The following is a 12,421-nucleotide window of genomic DNA, read 5'->3' on the forward strand; positions in this document are numbered from 1 at the left end:
ATATAAATAAATATATTATAATAATAAATGTAAATAGTACTCTTGATTTCTGCAGTGTGTCCACCTACTCTTCATGGGTATGATCCAGATGAGGGTGCTTGTTCTGATTTAACTGTTCCCTGCACATGACAGTATTTGGTAGCCATAGGCATTTATTTTAAGTTTTTTATTTGACAGTTAAAACAAAGTTTATGCCTGTGAAGACCTGATTTTATGAATATGTGTTACAATGTGTTAGCACTCATGAGCTGCATTGCAAGTTTGTACATTTTTTTTTATCTGTCTAATGTAAAATTGCTGGTTGACTGTAGCTTCAAATGTATGCTTAGAAAAACCTTAACAGAAAAAAGAAACTAAACAGGACTTTAAAAGTACCACACAACTAATGATATACAGTATGTATAAAAAAATTATCAAACACTTTTATTCCATTTTAAAAATCCCATAAGGCCTCTTGCACACAATACTCCTGTTTGAGTATTTACTTTTTTCAGATGTTTTTTTTTGTATGTATTTGCATGTATTTTTGCTCCAATACGTTTTTGCATTTTCGCGCACACGCATTTTTGCGCAACTGCGCAAAACCTTTTTCTTGTTCAGCACAATATGTAAATGGACATTTGCACGTGAGGCGTAAATTACTGACAAAAAATGCAGATTTTTCTATTTTGTTTTTACTGAAGAATGCATGGCACTCGTTTACATGCCTGTGTGCATAGGCACATTACAATTAATGGGCTGTATTTTAGCTCAGTAAAAAAAACAAGCTGTATTGAGTTTTTTCAAGCTGCTTTTTCTAGCTGTGCAAGATGCCGCAGGGTCCTTCCACACGAGCTTTCTGCCCGGCGGACCCTGTTTTGCTCAGCGGGGGATCAATCCACCGATCCCCGCTGAGCAGGCGGATGGCAGGTCCGTCTCCACTCACTTTGCTGAGACAGACCTGTCCTCTCCTCTATGGGAGATCGGATGAGAACGGACCGCGTGTACATAACCATACTAATGTTGCACAAAAAGCAGTCTTGATCTTGGTACACGACACATTTCACAGATGCATTGCTTGCTTCTTCAGGAAACTCAAGACCCCATAATTATCTGTGAACATAGAAAGAATTAACTACCAGCTAGTACACATAACAGGTGTTTAACACCTATTTGCTCCCATTAGTGGTAAGCATCATATACTACCTGACATCATGTGCAACTAGTTAAAACCAGCATCAGACACAATAGCAGACTCAACAGATGATGGACACAAGATCAGCCCCGATGGGGAAGAAAAGAAGGCAGAAGAAAAAGTACAACAGTCATGCGGGGAATGCGTCCCAAAATTTGTTATTTTGCGTTAGTCTTGAATGTAGTCTGTCTGTGTAGATATATTTGTTAGAAAGGGTGCTGAGGGGAACCAGAAGGATATTAAATTTATGTCACAATTTGCCATGAAACCACCTGGAGCTCAGACATATTTTTAATGTTCTATAATAGTCTAGTACAGTTATGGTGAACTTTGGCACCCCAGATGTTTTGGAACTATATTTCCCATGATGCTCATGCATTCTGCAGTATAGTTGAGCATCATGAGAAATGTAGGTCCAAAACATCTGGGGTGCCAAGGTTCACCATCACTGGTCTAATACATAATACATATCTCTATATTCATATGTAAATACTCAAATGTCATTATCCTTGGGACTTTCCTAAAGGTACATCACCAACCCTACAAAAATCTCCATATTGTTAATAATATATCACTTTATTAGGGCAAAGTACAAAACGGACATTAAAACCTTCATGGCTAATTAAATACGTTCATAATACATCTTGATTTATTTATTTATTTTACCCATCATACAATAGATAACAACCTAATGTTATTTCAAATGTAGGACAGTTTTCTCAACATGTTTCGTGAATTTTCATTCACTTCATCAGGAGTAGCTGTTAAAAAACAAATATAAATCAGCTCAAATTTAAAAGCAATACAAATCTCAAGAAGGGGAGCACCAAAGGGGAGTCTGACCTGGGAGCTGTGGGAGGCAGCAACCAGAAAGGGAGTCGAAAATAGAAAAAGATGAAAAAGCCAAAACACACCTTTAATGATGATACTTTCATGCCCAAAAGTCCTAGTATGTCTCCATGTGTTGCCCTTGACGCTGCACCCCATCTGATGCCCGTGTGAACAAGGCCTCATTATGACACTACTATCCAACCTTTAACCTCACCCTTGCAGGTGGGTCAAATACTTGTTCCCTGCTGCTTGCAATGGTTACCCTCCCTAGCTATGATATATTGTAGTGATATTTAGGCTGGCAAGAGGAAATACAGCATATGTAGCAGATATTCATACACCCTGAAGTGTGGAATTCCTGCAACAACTAGGGAGCAACAAAACAGTGGCATTTCAAGACACAGGTCACCAGAAAGGTTGGTATAGGTAAGTGATGGCAAACCTTGGCACCCCAGATGTTTTGGAACTACATTTCCCGTGATGCTCAACTCATTACAATGGCTCCTGAAAGTGGGCGGGATATAAAAGGCAGCAAGTGAACATATTGTCCCTGAAGTTGATGTGTTGAAAGCAGAAAAAAATGGACAAGCATAAGGATTTGAAAAATTTTGACAAGGCCCTTATTGTAATGGCTAGACGATTGGGTCAGAGCATCTCCAAAGCTGCAGTTCTTGTGTCATGTTCTCAGTCTGCAGTGGTCAGGACTCACCAAAAGTGGTCCAAGGAAGGAAAACTGATAAACCAGCCACAGGGTCATGGGTTGCAAAGACTCATTGATGCCCATTGGGAGCGAAGGCTGGCCTGTGTAGTCTGATCCAATAGAAGATCGGAAACAGTTAAAAGTGCCTACACTGGGCACCAGAGCATCAGAACTAGACTATTGGAGCAATAGAAGAAGGTGGCCTGGTCTGAGGAAAAAATGGTTTTATGAATAGAACAACAACTTAGAGGTGTTGGCCTCCAAATTCTCCAGCTCTCAATCCAATTGAGCATCTATGAGATTTTCTGGAAGAACAAGCCTCTCAACTGTAAGGACTTAAAGGATCTGCTGCTGATGGCTTGTTGCCAGATACCACAGAATACCTTCAGTGGTCTAGTGGAGCTCAGGCCTTGACCAGATATGGTGGGTGGTCAAACTGAGGGGAGGGTAATGTACAGTAACTAAGGAGGGTGAGAGTAATAGAGTGGGAGAGGAGTAGGGTAATTGGGATGGAAAGGAGAGTAAATATCTTACTGTGAGGCTAAGAAGAAGCACAGGGGCAGGTGGATATTTATCCTCTATGTTTGCCCCCCCTTTTGTGATGTGTCTGCACTTGAGAATATAAAGATGTTTATATATAAAATTAAGAAGATAAAAAATGTTGACAAAAATAGCCATTCAAGTTCATAGGGTTCATAGTCCCACACAATGAATGGGTCAGTCTATCAAGTCAGTTAGATAATGTGCCAAGAGCGATGAGGGTATGCAGTGCTCAGTACCCCTGGTAACCTTCAGCTCACTATAGAAATTTGCTAGACATTTTACCTTGCATCTTTAAGCTTCCTTAAAGGGGAAATAAAATTCCTTTACTGCATTTTGTCTATAGGTTAGCCCATAGTTAGGCTTACCTATACATAGTGTAAATATCTCCTAAACGGGCACCGTTTAGGAGGTATTTACATTACATGCAGCCAGTGACATCAGTGGCACACGCGCTCTTAAGGAATGGCTGCCCTCTGCTGTGAACGCAGTAGGGACATCTTTGCGGCTCCGGCCAGTCACAGAGCCCAGAAGCAAGATGGGTGAAGAGGGAAGCTGCTGCAGTGTTGACATCTCCATGCTAAAACAGCTTCATTTTATGGTAAGTTTCACATAATGTACTATGATGCGATGCATAATAGCACATTATGACTTTACCTTGCAGGGATAAAAAAAAAAAAAAACGACCAGCGGAGGCTTGCCATGCACTAGTAATTTTTAAAATTAACATTTGTAAGGGGGGTTTTCTTGCTCTTTGCATCTTTCTCCTTTTAATTTTCTCATCACTGTGGTTTGATACAAACATTTATTGGACCCCTCTAATGATTAGAAAATCTAATGATTGTTCTTAACCACTTGCCGACCGCCGCACGACTATCTACGTCGGCGGTCAGCCCCTCACAGGCAAACTAACGTAGGGCTACGTTGCTTGCTTGTGAGGGTCTAGGGAGCGAGTGCGCGCCCCCGGAGGCGCGCTCCCGCTCCCGCGTGGTCACGGACCCCCCGCGCGTGTGACCAGCGGACCCGATGTCCGCCGGCCACTCGGCGATCGGCGGGGGAGAGGGAGAATGTCAGGCAGCTTGTGTAAACAAACTGCCTGTCATTCTCCTCGCTGCAAAGACACTGATAAAACGGATCTGGTATGTAGATCCGTTGATCAGTGTCCTTACAGCTAGAGCCACAGCCAATCACAGTAGAAGCCACGCCCCTAGGGACACACACAGCCCCTCCCTTCCAAATAAAGTTAACCCCTTCACTACCAGTGTATTTTTACAGTAACAGTGCATATGTATAGCACTGATTACTGTAGAAATGTCACTGGTAACCCCAAAAGTGTCAAAAATGTCAGTCAAGGGTCCGATCTGTCCGCCCCAATGTCGCAGTACCGCAAAAAAAATCGCAGATCGCCGCCATTACGCGTTAAAAAAAAAAACAACAAAAATGACAAAAATCTTTCCCTTTGTTAGTAAACGCGATAACTTTTGCGCAAACCAATCAAAATACGCTTTTTGCGATTTTTTTTACCAAACATAGGTAGCATAAAACAAATTGGCCGAAAATTTTTAAAAATTTTGATTTTTACATTTTTTTTGGGGGAATTTCATATAAAAAAATGTGAAAAATATTGCTATTTTTGCAAAATTGACGCTCTTTTTTTGTTTATAGCGCGTGATCAAAAAATCGCACAGGTGATCAAATACCACCAAAAGAAAGCTCTGTTTGTGGGAAAAAAAGGACGTCAAATTCGTTTAGGTACAGCGTCGCACGACCGCGCAATTGTGCGTTAAATTCACGCAGTGCCGAATCGCAAAATACCCCCTGGTCGGAATGGGAGTAAAATCTTCCGGGGCTTAAGTGGTTAAAGAAAAACATTTCAAATGAATGCCCAGCCTAATGCAGACCATGGGTCGAATTCTGCACAAATTTTCCTTAGAAAATCAGAACTTTTGTGATCCGATGATGCCACCATTGGTTTCATAATTCGACCAACCAAGCCTTCAGTTTCACTCCATTTTGCTACAGAAAAGAATGTTCGTGGCCAATTAGTAATTAGTTGGTTTTTCAAAAACTTTCCAACATGCCTGATCACTCAAATTCGATAGCCGCATGAAAATCAGCCATTGCTGCAGCCCACTATTGGTGGGTGCAAAATTCGAACAAAAATACTTAGTTACAGTTTTTGAAAGAACATTTTTTCAGAATTCGACCCATGTATGGCTTAAGTGAAAAGGCCCTATAAAAGTCTTCCTTGATCTATATATCCATTAACAGATTCAAACATTTTTTAATCATATTGCTTTCTCAGAACACTGCAAATATACATTAATATCTCATATAATTAACAGAGATCATATGTTAGCATCATTCAGTCCTATTTAATTATAATTGCCCTTTAAACACTGTAAACTCTATTAAAGTCAAATTAAGCCTATCAACTATAATATACTTCTCAGGAACCTTAGCTATTTACTTCTAACTGCTGTGCGATAAGCCATCTACTTTTTTTTTTTTTTGTGACATTACTTGCCGTCTTCCATTTCTAAACTTTTCCATATGGACATATGAAAGCCATAAAACATCAGAGACAGTCTGAAACCCACAATGCCAATCTACAATGTCACCGGTGCTTAAGGGCCAGTTCCCATTAAGACCACAGAAGGGTTAGTTAGCATAGTTATCATTGTGGCTGTAATCTGTCAATTTCAATGACAATGGGTTAAGCACATGTTTGTGTTAATGTGATGGGGAGAGTTTGTAGTCTCCATGGGTGAGAATTTTCTAGCTAGCACTGTTCCCAAGCAGACCCAGTAAGTGGAGGGATTGTTGTGGTTTATAACATTAGCACAGTAAACAATGTGAAAATGGTGGCCAGTGATCGAAACACAGATAAAAGAGCTATTTGACTGTAGTGCTAATCTCCTAAAATAGCAAAATAATAATACATAATAAGAAGGAAAATAAATGTATTTCTTTGATGGTGTCTATGGTGTAATCAATACATAAATAATTAATGGAATAAAATAAAAAAATTTAGGTTAAAGTATGCATATATGCAATAGACATTAAATTAGAAAGTTGCTATTTTGAATCAGAATTGTAATGTCGAAGTCCTGGAAAAATTAATGTAAGCCTTATGTTACTGTCATCACTAAACCATATCCACATACAGGTGATCCCCGGATTACAAACATCCGACTTACAAACGGAAGGAGACAACAGGAAGTGAGGAGAAATCTACCCCTAGGAAGGGAAATTCACTCCTGGAAGAGTCCTCATGGGAAAAAGGTATCCCCACTGAAGCTTTATCACCAATCCTTGTTTCCACAACAACCCAAAATTTTCAAAATCCAGTTGTCATAGGGACAGAAAGTGAGGTGACATCTTCTGAACAGGGGTACAGACAGCAAAACAAATGGTACCAGGGTGTGAACCCTTCCCTATGCTATCCGAAAAACGTAAAAAATATTCTTTTGGTTGGAGCTACACTTAAAAAATGTACCTGTTCCGACATACAAACAAATTTGACTTAAGAACAAACCTACAGACCCCCATCTTGTTTGTAACCCGGGGACCGCCTGTACTCATATCCAGTTCTCTGATATTGAAGGATTATAATAAAGTGAACCTGGGGTCACATTAATATAATTTATATTAATATAATATAAAATAGCAGCAGACATAGAAAACAGGTGCATAGTGCCACATATACTACATAGTACCCCAAAAATCCTGAAAAAGAGCTGCCTATTATAGAAATACTTCCTTTAGGAGGCTTAGCAGTGACGTCATTATGCTGTTATATGCTTGTCATGCCTTGTATTGTGTGAGTTCCCATTTTGGTTTTATAATAAAAACCTTTTTAGTTGTACTTCCCTATGAGATTCCCATCTTCCTTTTTTGGTATATCTGCTTGGTTGCTGAGACCTTTGCATGGAAAGCGATCCTGAGACCCCTTGAGGTTTGCCTTTAGAGTGAGAGGTTTTGGGAGAGGTTTTGGGCAGTGATAGGAGCAAAGCTGAAGCCATCCATCCATGAGGGATCTGACATCTTCTAATGCTGGTTTAGACCTCCTTAGTTGTGGAGTCTAAATATCTGGTTAGTGGCAGCATATTTATTGGTCGCTGGTGCGCAATTGATGCATGAAGAGGTTATATTCACTTTAGATTATTTTTGTTACATGACAAATTTATATTTACGATGGACTTTTGTTTTGTTTTTTATTTTTTTTATGTTTATGGGAAATTTTATTTTTTACTTTTAATTTTTTACTTTTAGTATTTACTTATTTAATACTAATATTTCATTATTACATTTCATTGTCAGTTTGTGGTATTGAAATGACAGTGTGAGACTTTTTGTAAAGCAGATTTGGGATACTTGTATGTGTAGATATCGGTGAGTGCTGCAGTCTAGTCTTTTTTCTTTTTTCTTTTTCTCCTTTTGCTTTTATTCTCAATTTTGTTTACCAGCACCGGGATTGCACAGTATTTGGCTCAGGATAACCTATCCTGACTTCTGAACCTTTTTATCTAAGCCAGTGTTTCTCAACCAGTGAGCTACGGCACTCTGGGGTGCAGTCTGGGTTTCCGGGTGGTGCCCGATGTTCCCAGGGTCAGTGTCATGAGTTGCCATGTGTGGACAGGCCAGCACCATAACAACTAAAGATGCTCTAGGGCCAGGAAGCATAGCACCATTCTTTTTTATGTTGATGGAGGCCAGCTCACCCACACCATGGCACACCATGGCAACGCATGATCCAGGGCAGGTGCCGTGCAGGGCCTCCTCCTTCACCTCCTACCCAAGCTCTCATATATGAGGGGCCTCTGACATAATAGAGAAATTACTGACATGGTGATCGCCTCTAATGTGATGAGGGGACTATGACATTAAGAGGGACCTCTAATGTGATGGGAGACCTCTAATGTGAAGGGGGGATTCTGATGTAAAGGTAATTTCATTAAGGAAGTAGTGTGTATTGTCTCAGGCCCAGATTTACCATTGATAAGTAACATTTAATTATTTTACATTTTAGACTGGGCTGCCTCGAATTTTTACATAAAGGGTGCCAGAGCTGAAAAAAGGTTGAGAAACCTTGATCTAAGCCATAGAGACTGGTAATCCCAGAATATTTTTAGCAGATTCTTGCATAGGTCAAAAAAGACATTGGCATTGAGGTGCATCCTCAAAAATCATACTTGACCAGGAGGCATGAAAAACGTATACAGCATGTTTCAGTTAGCCGTTACAAGAAGGACATTTTCCTTGACCCCGAAGAGCAATCCAATACACCCCTGAATCCTCCTTCTATTATATCACCTTATAACTGCAAGTAACATTTCCTTTTTTCAGGGATCTCTCAAACATTTTTGTTGCAACACTTCACCATACCTTCTTGAATAGGTAACTGTAAGGCCCCTTTCACACATAAGGACTATTAATTTCATCAGTTCAGTCACGTCAAAATGGATGTTTTTCATCCCTGGTCATCCGTTTTTCATCATTTTATTTTTTACATCCATTACCAATGCAAAAATGGATGAAAAACTGACCATTTGTCAGTTTACATCCGTTTTTCGCCCGATCCGTTTTTTTTCAACGGAAGAAAAATAGGGCTTTTATCCGTTCCAAAAAATGGATATTGATGGAAGCGGATGAATAAGGATGTAAACGGATGATCATCCGTTGTCATCCATTTTTCCTTAGGAACGCATTGATGTCCATTTTTCATCCGTCAATGGATGGATGAAAAACAGAAAAACGGTCCATATGTGTGAAAGGGGCCTTAAAGTTGCATATTTTTACTGCTGTTACTAAAAGATCCCTTTTGCAGGTAGAACGCTAATTTTTAATTTTTTTTTACCAACCACAAGAAGTATTATGCCTTTGGCACTAATCCTAAAGTTTACTGAATTATGGTAAGTGGTGGGATAAATAGGTTAAAGAAATACGATATTATAGTTTTTTTTTTCACAACTGATACAACTGATGAAAGGGTATTTTTCAATCACTGATAGAAAAAACGTAAGTGCATATAAACATGCTTGGGGCAAACATGGGTCTTTACTCAGTCAAAAATGTTAAAAAAAAAAAACGAAATTTGTATAAATTAAAACAAAAAAACAAAGAGCAAACTTGATGGATCACTTGGTATTTTTTCTGTTTTCAGTAGTAAATTTACTGTTTGAAAATATGATGAACTGTACTTTACAGGATCAATAACTTTATTTCCTAATTATAAAATATTTTATTTCTGGAGTCACCATTACCCCAATACAGCAATATATTTTTCAGGATAGTAAAAAATATTACTTTACCTGCAGTGATAGAAATAGATAGACATTTATACCCACATATATGAATACAGGACATTTCACCAGTTATACTGCGGGTATCAACAACACATCACAGGAACATTATCTGTGCATATCCAACAGCATTATGCTAAGTTAAACAGTGGAGACGTGGAGGGATATGTTTGAAAGAGAGGGAAATCAGCCAAAGACATGAGGAGGGGGAGGTTAGGGAATTGGTGGGATTGCCGTAGAAAGAGTGGGAAACTAAAAGGAATCAAAATAGATGGGGCGTGTAGGTAGGAGAGTGGGAAAATAAAAAGAGAGGGAGGGAAGGGTGGAGAAAGGGAGGGGGGGACTCATTGAACAGTAAATGTGTATACTGTAAAAGAATGTAAAATGCTTAACCCTTTCGTCTTCCTCTAGCATCAAAGATTGGAACAGATCATTATCTGTTTCTATAAACCTCTGACATTTCCCACACCTCATATCTCTGTAGACAAGAGGGCATTATAGCAGATAATAACTACACTGCCTGAGAGACACTTGACTGCAGAGATGAGCCATCAGTGATAAAACAGGCCCTACTATATACTGCACTTACTAGCCTTATGACCAGATCATGACCTATAGATATTCATTTTAATTCTCCCATTGATCTTTCATAATATTGCCTAATATACATGAGGAAACTGAGCCACAGTGTGGTCAGTCATGAAAGAAGGTAACTGAGAAAATAGAATAAACGGGCTTTAAAAAAAAAGGTCATTTTTATTGTTTTTAAATCTGTGCTATTCCTCAATATTTACTGCCATGAAGGTCCTTGTCAAGGCATTTACTTTGTAGGGTGACAATGCTCTGCCTCTGCCCTCCAATTGTGCTGCTGTGCTGTCCCCCTGTCTAATGAAGACTACGGGTGTCTGTTTCAACCTACATTAGGCTACTATGGTCTACTGTTGTCACCGGCCTTGTTAAAAAACAGCTGTTACCACTAAAGCCACATAGGAATCTTGAAAATGCAAGCATAAGGTGTGATGTGTAATTGCTGCTCTTTTGAATATATACAATTTGATCATTGCTAGCTAGTAGTTATATCAAACTAGTAACTTGCAATGCGTGGGATGATAAGTGATAGTCTGAGGGTTGGTTCACACTGCCGCGATTTGGGATCCGACTTGTAAGACCCCAAGTCGCGTGACATGTGAAATCCCATTAGCTGTCTTAAGGTTCGTATACACACTATAAGAAAATTGGGCGAGAATTTTCATCCAGAGAACTTTGGTATGATTTCCGTATAGTCTGTACACAACTTTCGACAGCCGATTTTGTCAATTTTTCTCGTATGGGAAACAGAAGGAAAGATTTTTGTTTAATTTGTATCGTTTTCCTACAATTTTTGTACAAGGAAAATCAGAAACAAATGACTGTGCATGGTCAGAAACAGTAAACAACAAAAAAAAAGCCTTTGTTGTACGAGAATTTTTGTACAAATTTTCATTCATTGGTTTCGATTTGCTGTGAAACAGCGAGGAAAATTGAACGGTCGTTTACCCGATTTTCTTATAGTGTCTACCCCACTTTAATTAGCACTACTGAAGTCGTCCAACCTTGGAAGAGTTCCTGTATTACTTCAAAGCGACTTCTATACGACTTGTGCCCATATACTTTACTGGAAGTCACTCCCAAGTCGGATCCTCATCCATATTTATGTGATTTCAATCTGGCATTACAGGAAGATAACCCAGACATTCCCTGAAAGTTGCTTCAAAGTCTCTTCAAAGTCACATCAAGTCGCATCAAGTAGTACTCAAGTTACCAGCAAATTGCCAGGAAGTCACCTGGCAAAGTCGTACTGTAAGGCTAGCCATACATTATACATTTTTCTTCTACAATTTTCCTTTAGATTTACCAAAATGATATAATATGAGGTCAAACCTAAACACTTTCAATTTGTATGCAATCAGGCTGATGTTTGCACTACAAGAAGGTAAATCTAAAGGAAATTTAATAATAAAATTGTACATTGTATGGCCAGCATAAGTCATGTGATTTTCAGGTCGCAGCAGTGTGAACCAAGCCTAAGACCCTTGCTTTTGGTTACTTGGATTTTGAAGCATATTGGGAAATATCTGCTCTGTTTATTTAGTAACACAGCAAGACAGAAGAGTTGTTAAGGTATCCATAGAAGCAGTAGGAGACCTGTCTGTTTGGATTTTCCAAAATGTTAATTGTTTAGACAGGATCTCTTTTTTTTCTCTACACTGGTCAAAGCTTTTTTTACAGTTAAGGAAAAAATTCAAGGCCTTATTACTGTATCAAGAAAAATATCAAGACCATTTGTTAAAAGACTTATGTACAGTCTAAGGTGAGTGGAGAGTCTCCAGGCAACAAGGGCAATATATACTATAGGGCAGGGCTTCTCAACCAGGGTTCTGTGGAACCCTAGGGTTCCTCCTGAGGTTGCTAGGGGTTCCTTGAGCAATGTGCAATTTTTCTCTCACCTATAAGTTCCCAGTGACACCATTGTTCCTTTTAGCTATCTGTAAGGGGGTAATTGTTCCCAATGATGACAAGAGTAAGGGGCATTCTTCCCACTGACTGTCACACTAATGTGTCATGAGTTGTAGCTTTTTAATTTTTAGCAGGGGTTCCCTGAGACCAGAAAATTATTTTAAGGGTTCTTCTGTGTATAAAAGGTTGAGAGCCTTTCTCAACCTGCGATAGTATGTACTGTAGTTGCCCTGGTAATAAAAATGTATGACCACGTGTCAAGCTTTGGCAATCTGCCTACAGTTTCTGCGCTTGTAAAAAAGAAAAGCTGCACCTGTCCCACCAGATTGTATGACTGAAATATAAATTTGGGGTAGACCACTCCTTCAAACCTTT

The sequence above is a fragment of the Pelophylax lessonae genome, assembly GCF_965119305.1.
Source record: "Pelophylax lessonae genome assembly, chromosome: 2".
Classification (NCBI taxonomy): Eukaryota; Metazoa; Chordata; class Amphibia; order Anura; family Ranidae; genus Pelophylax; species Pelophylax lessonae.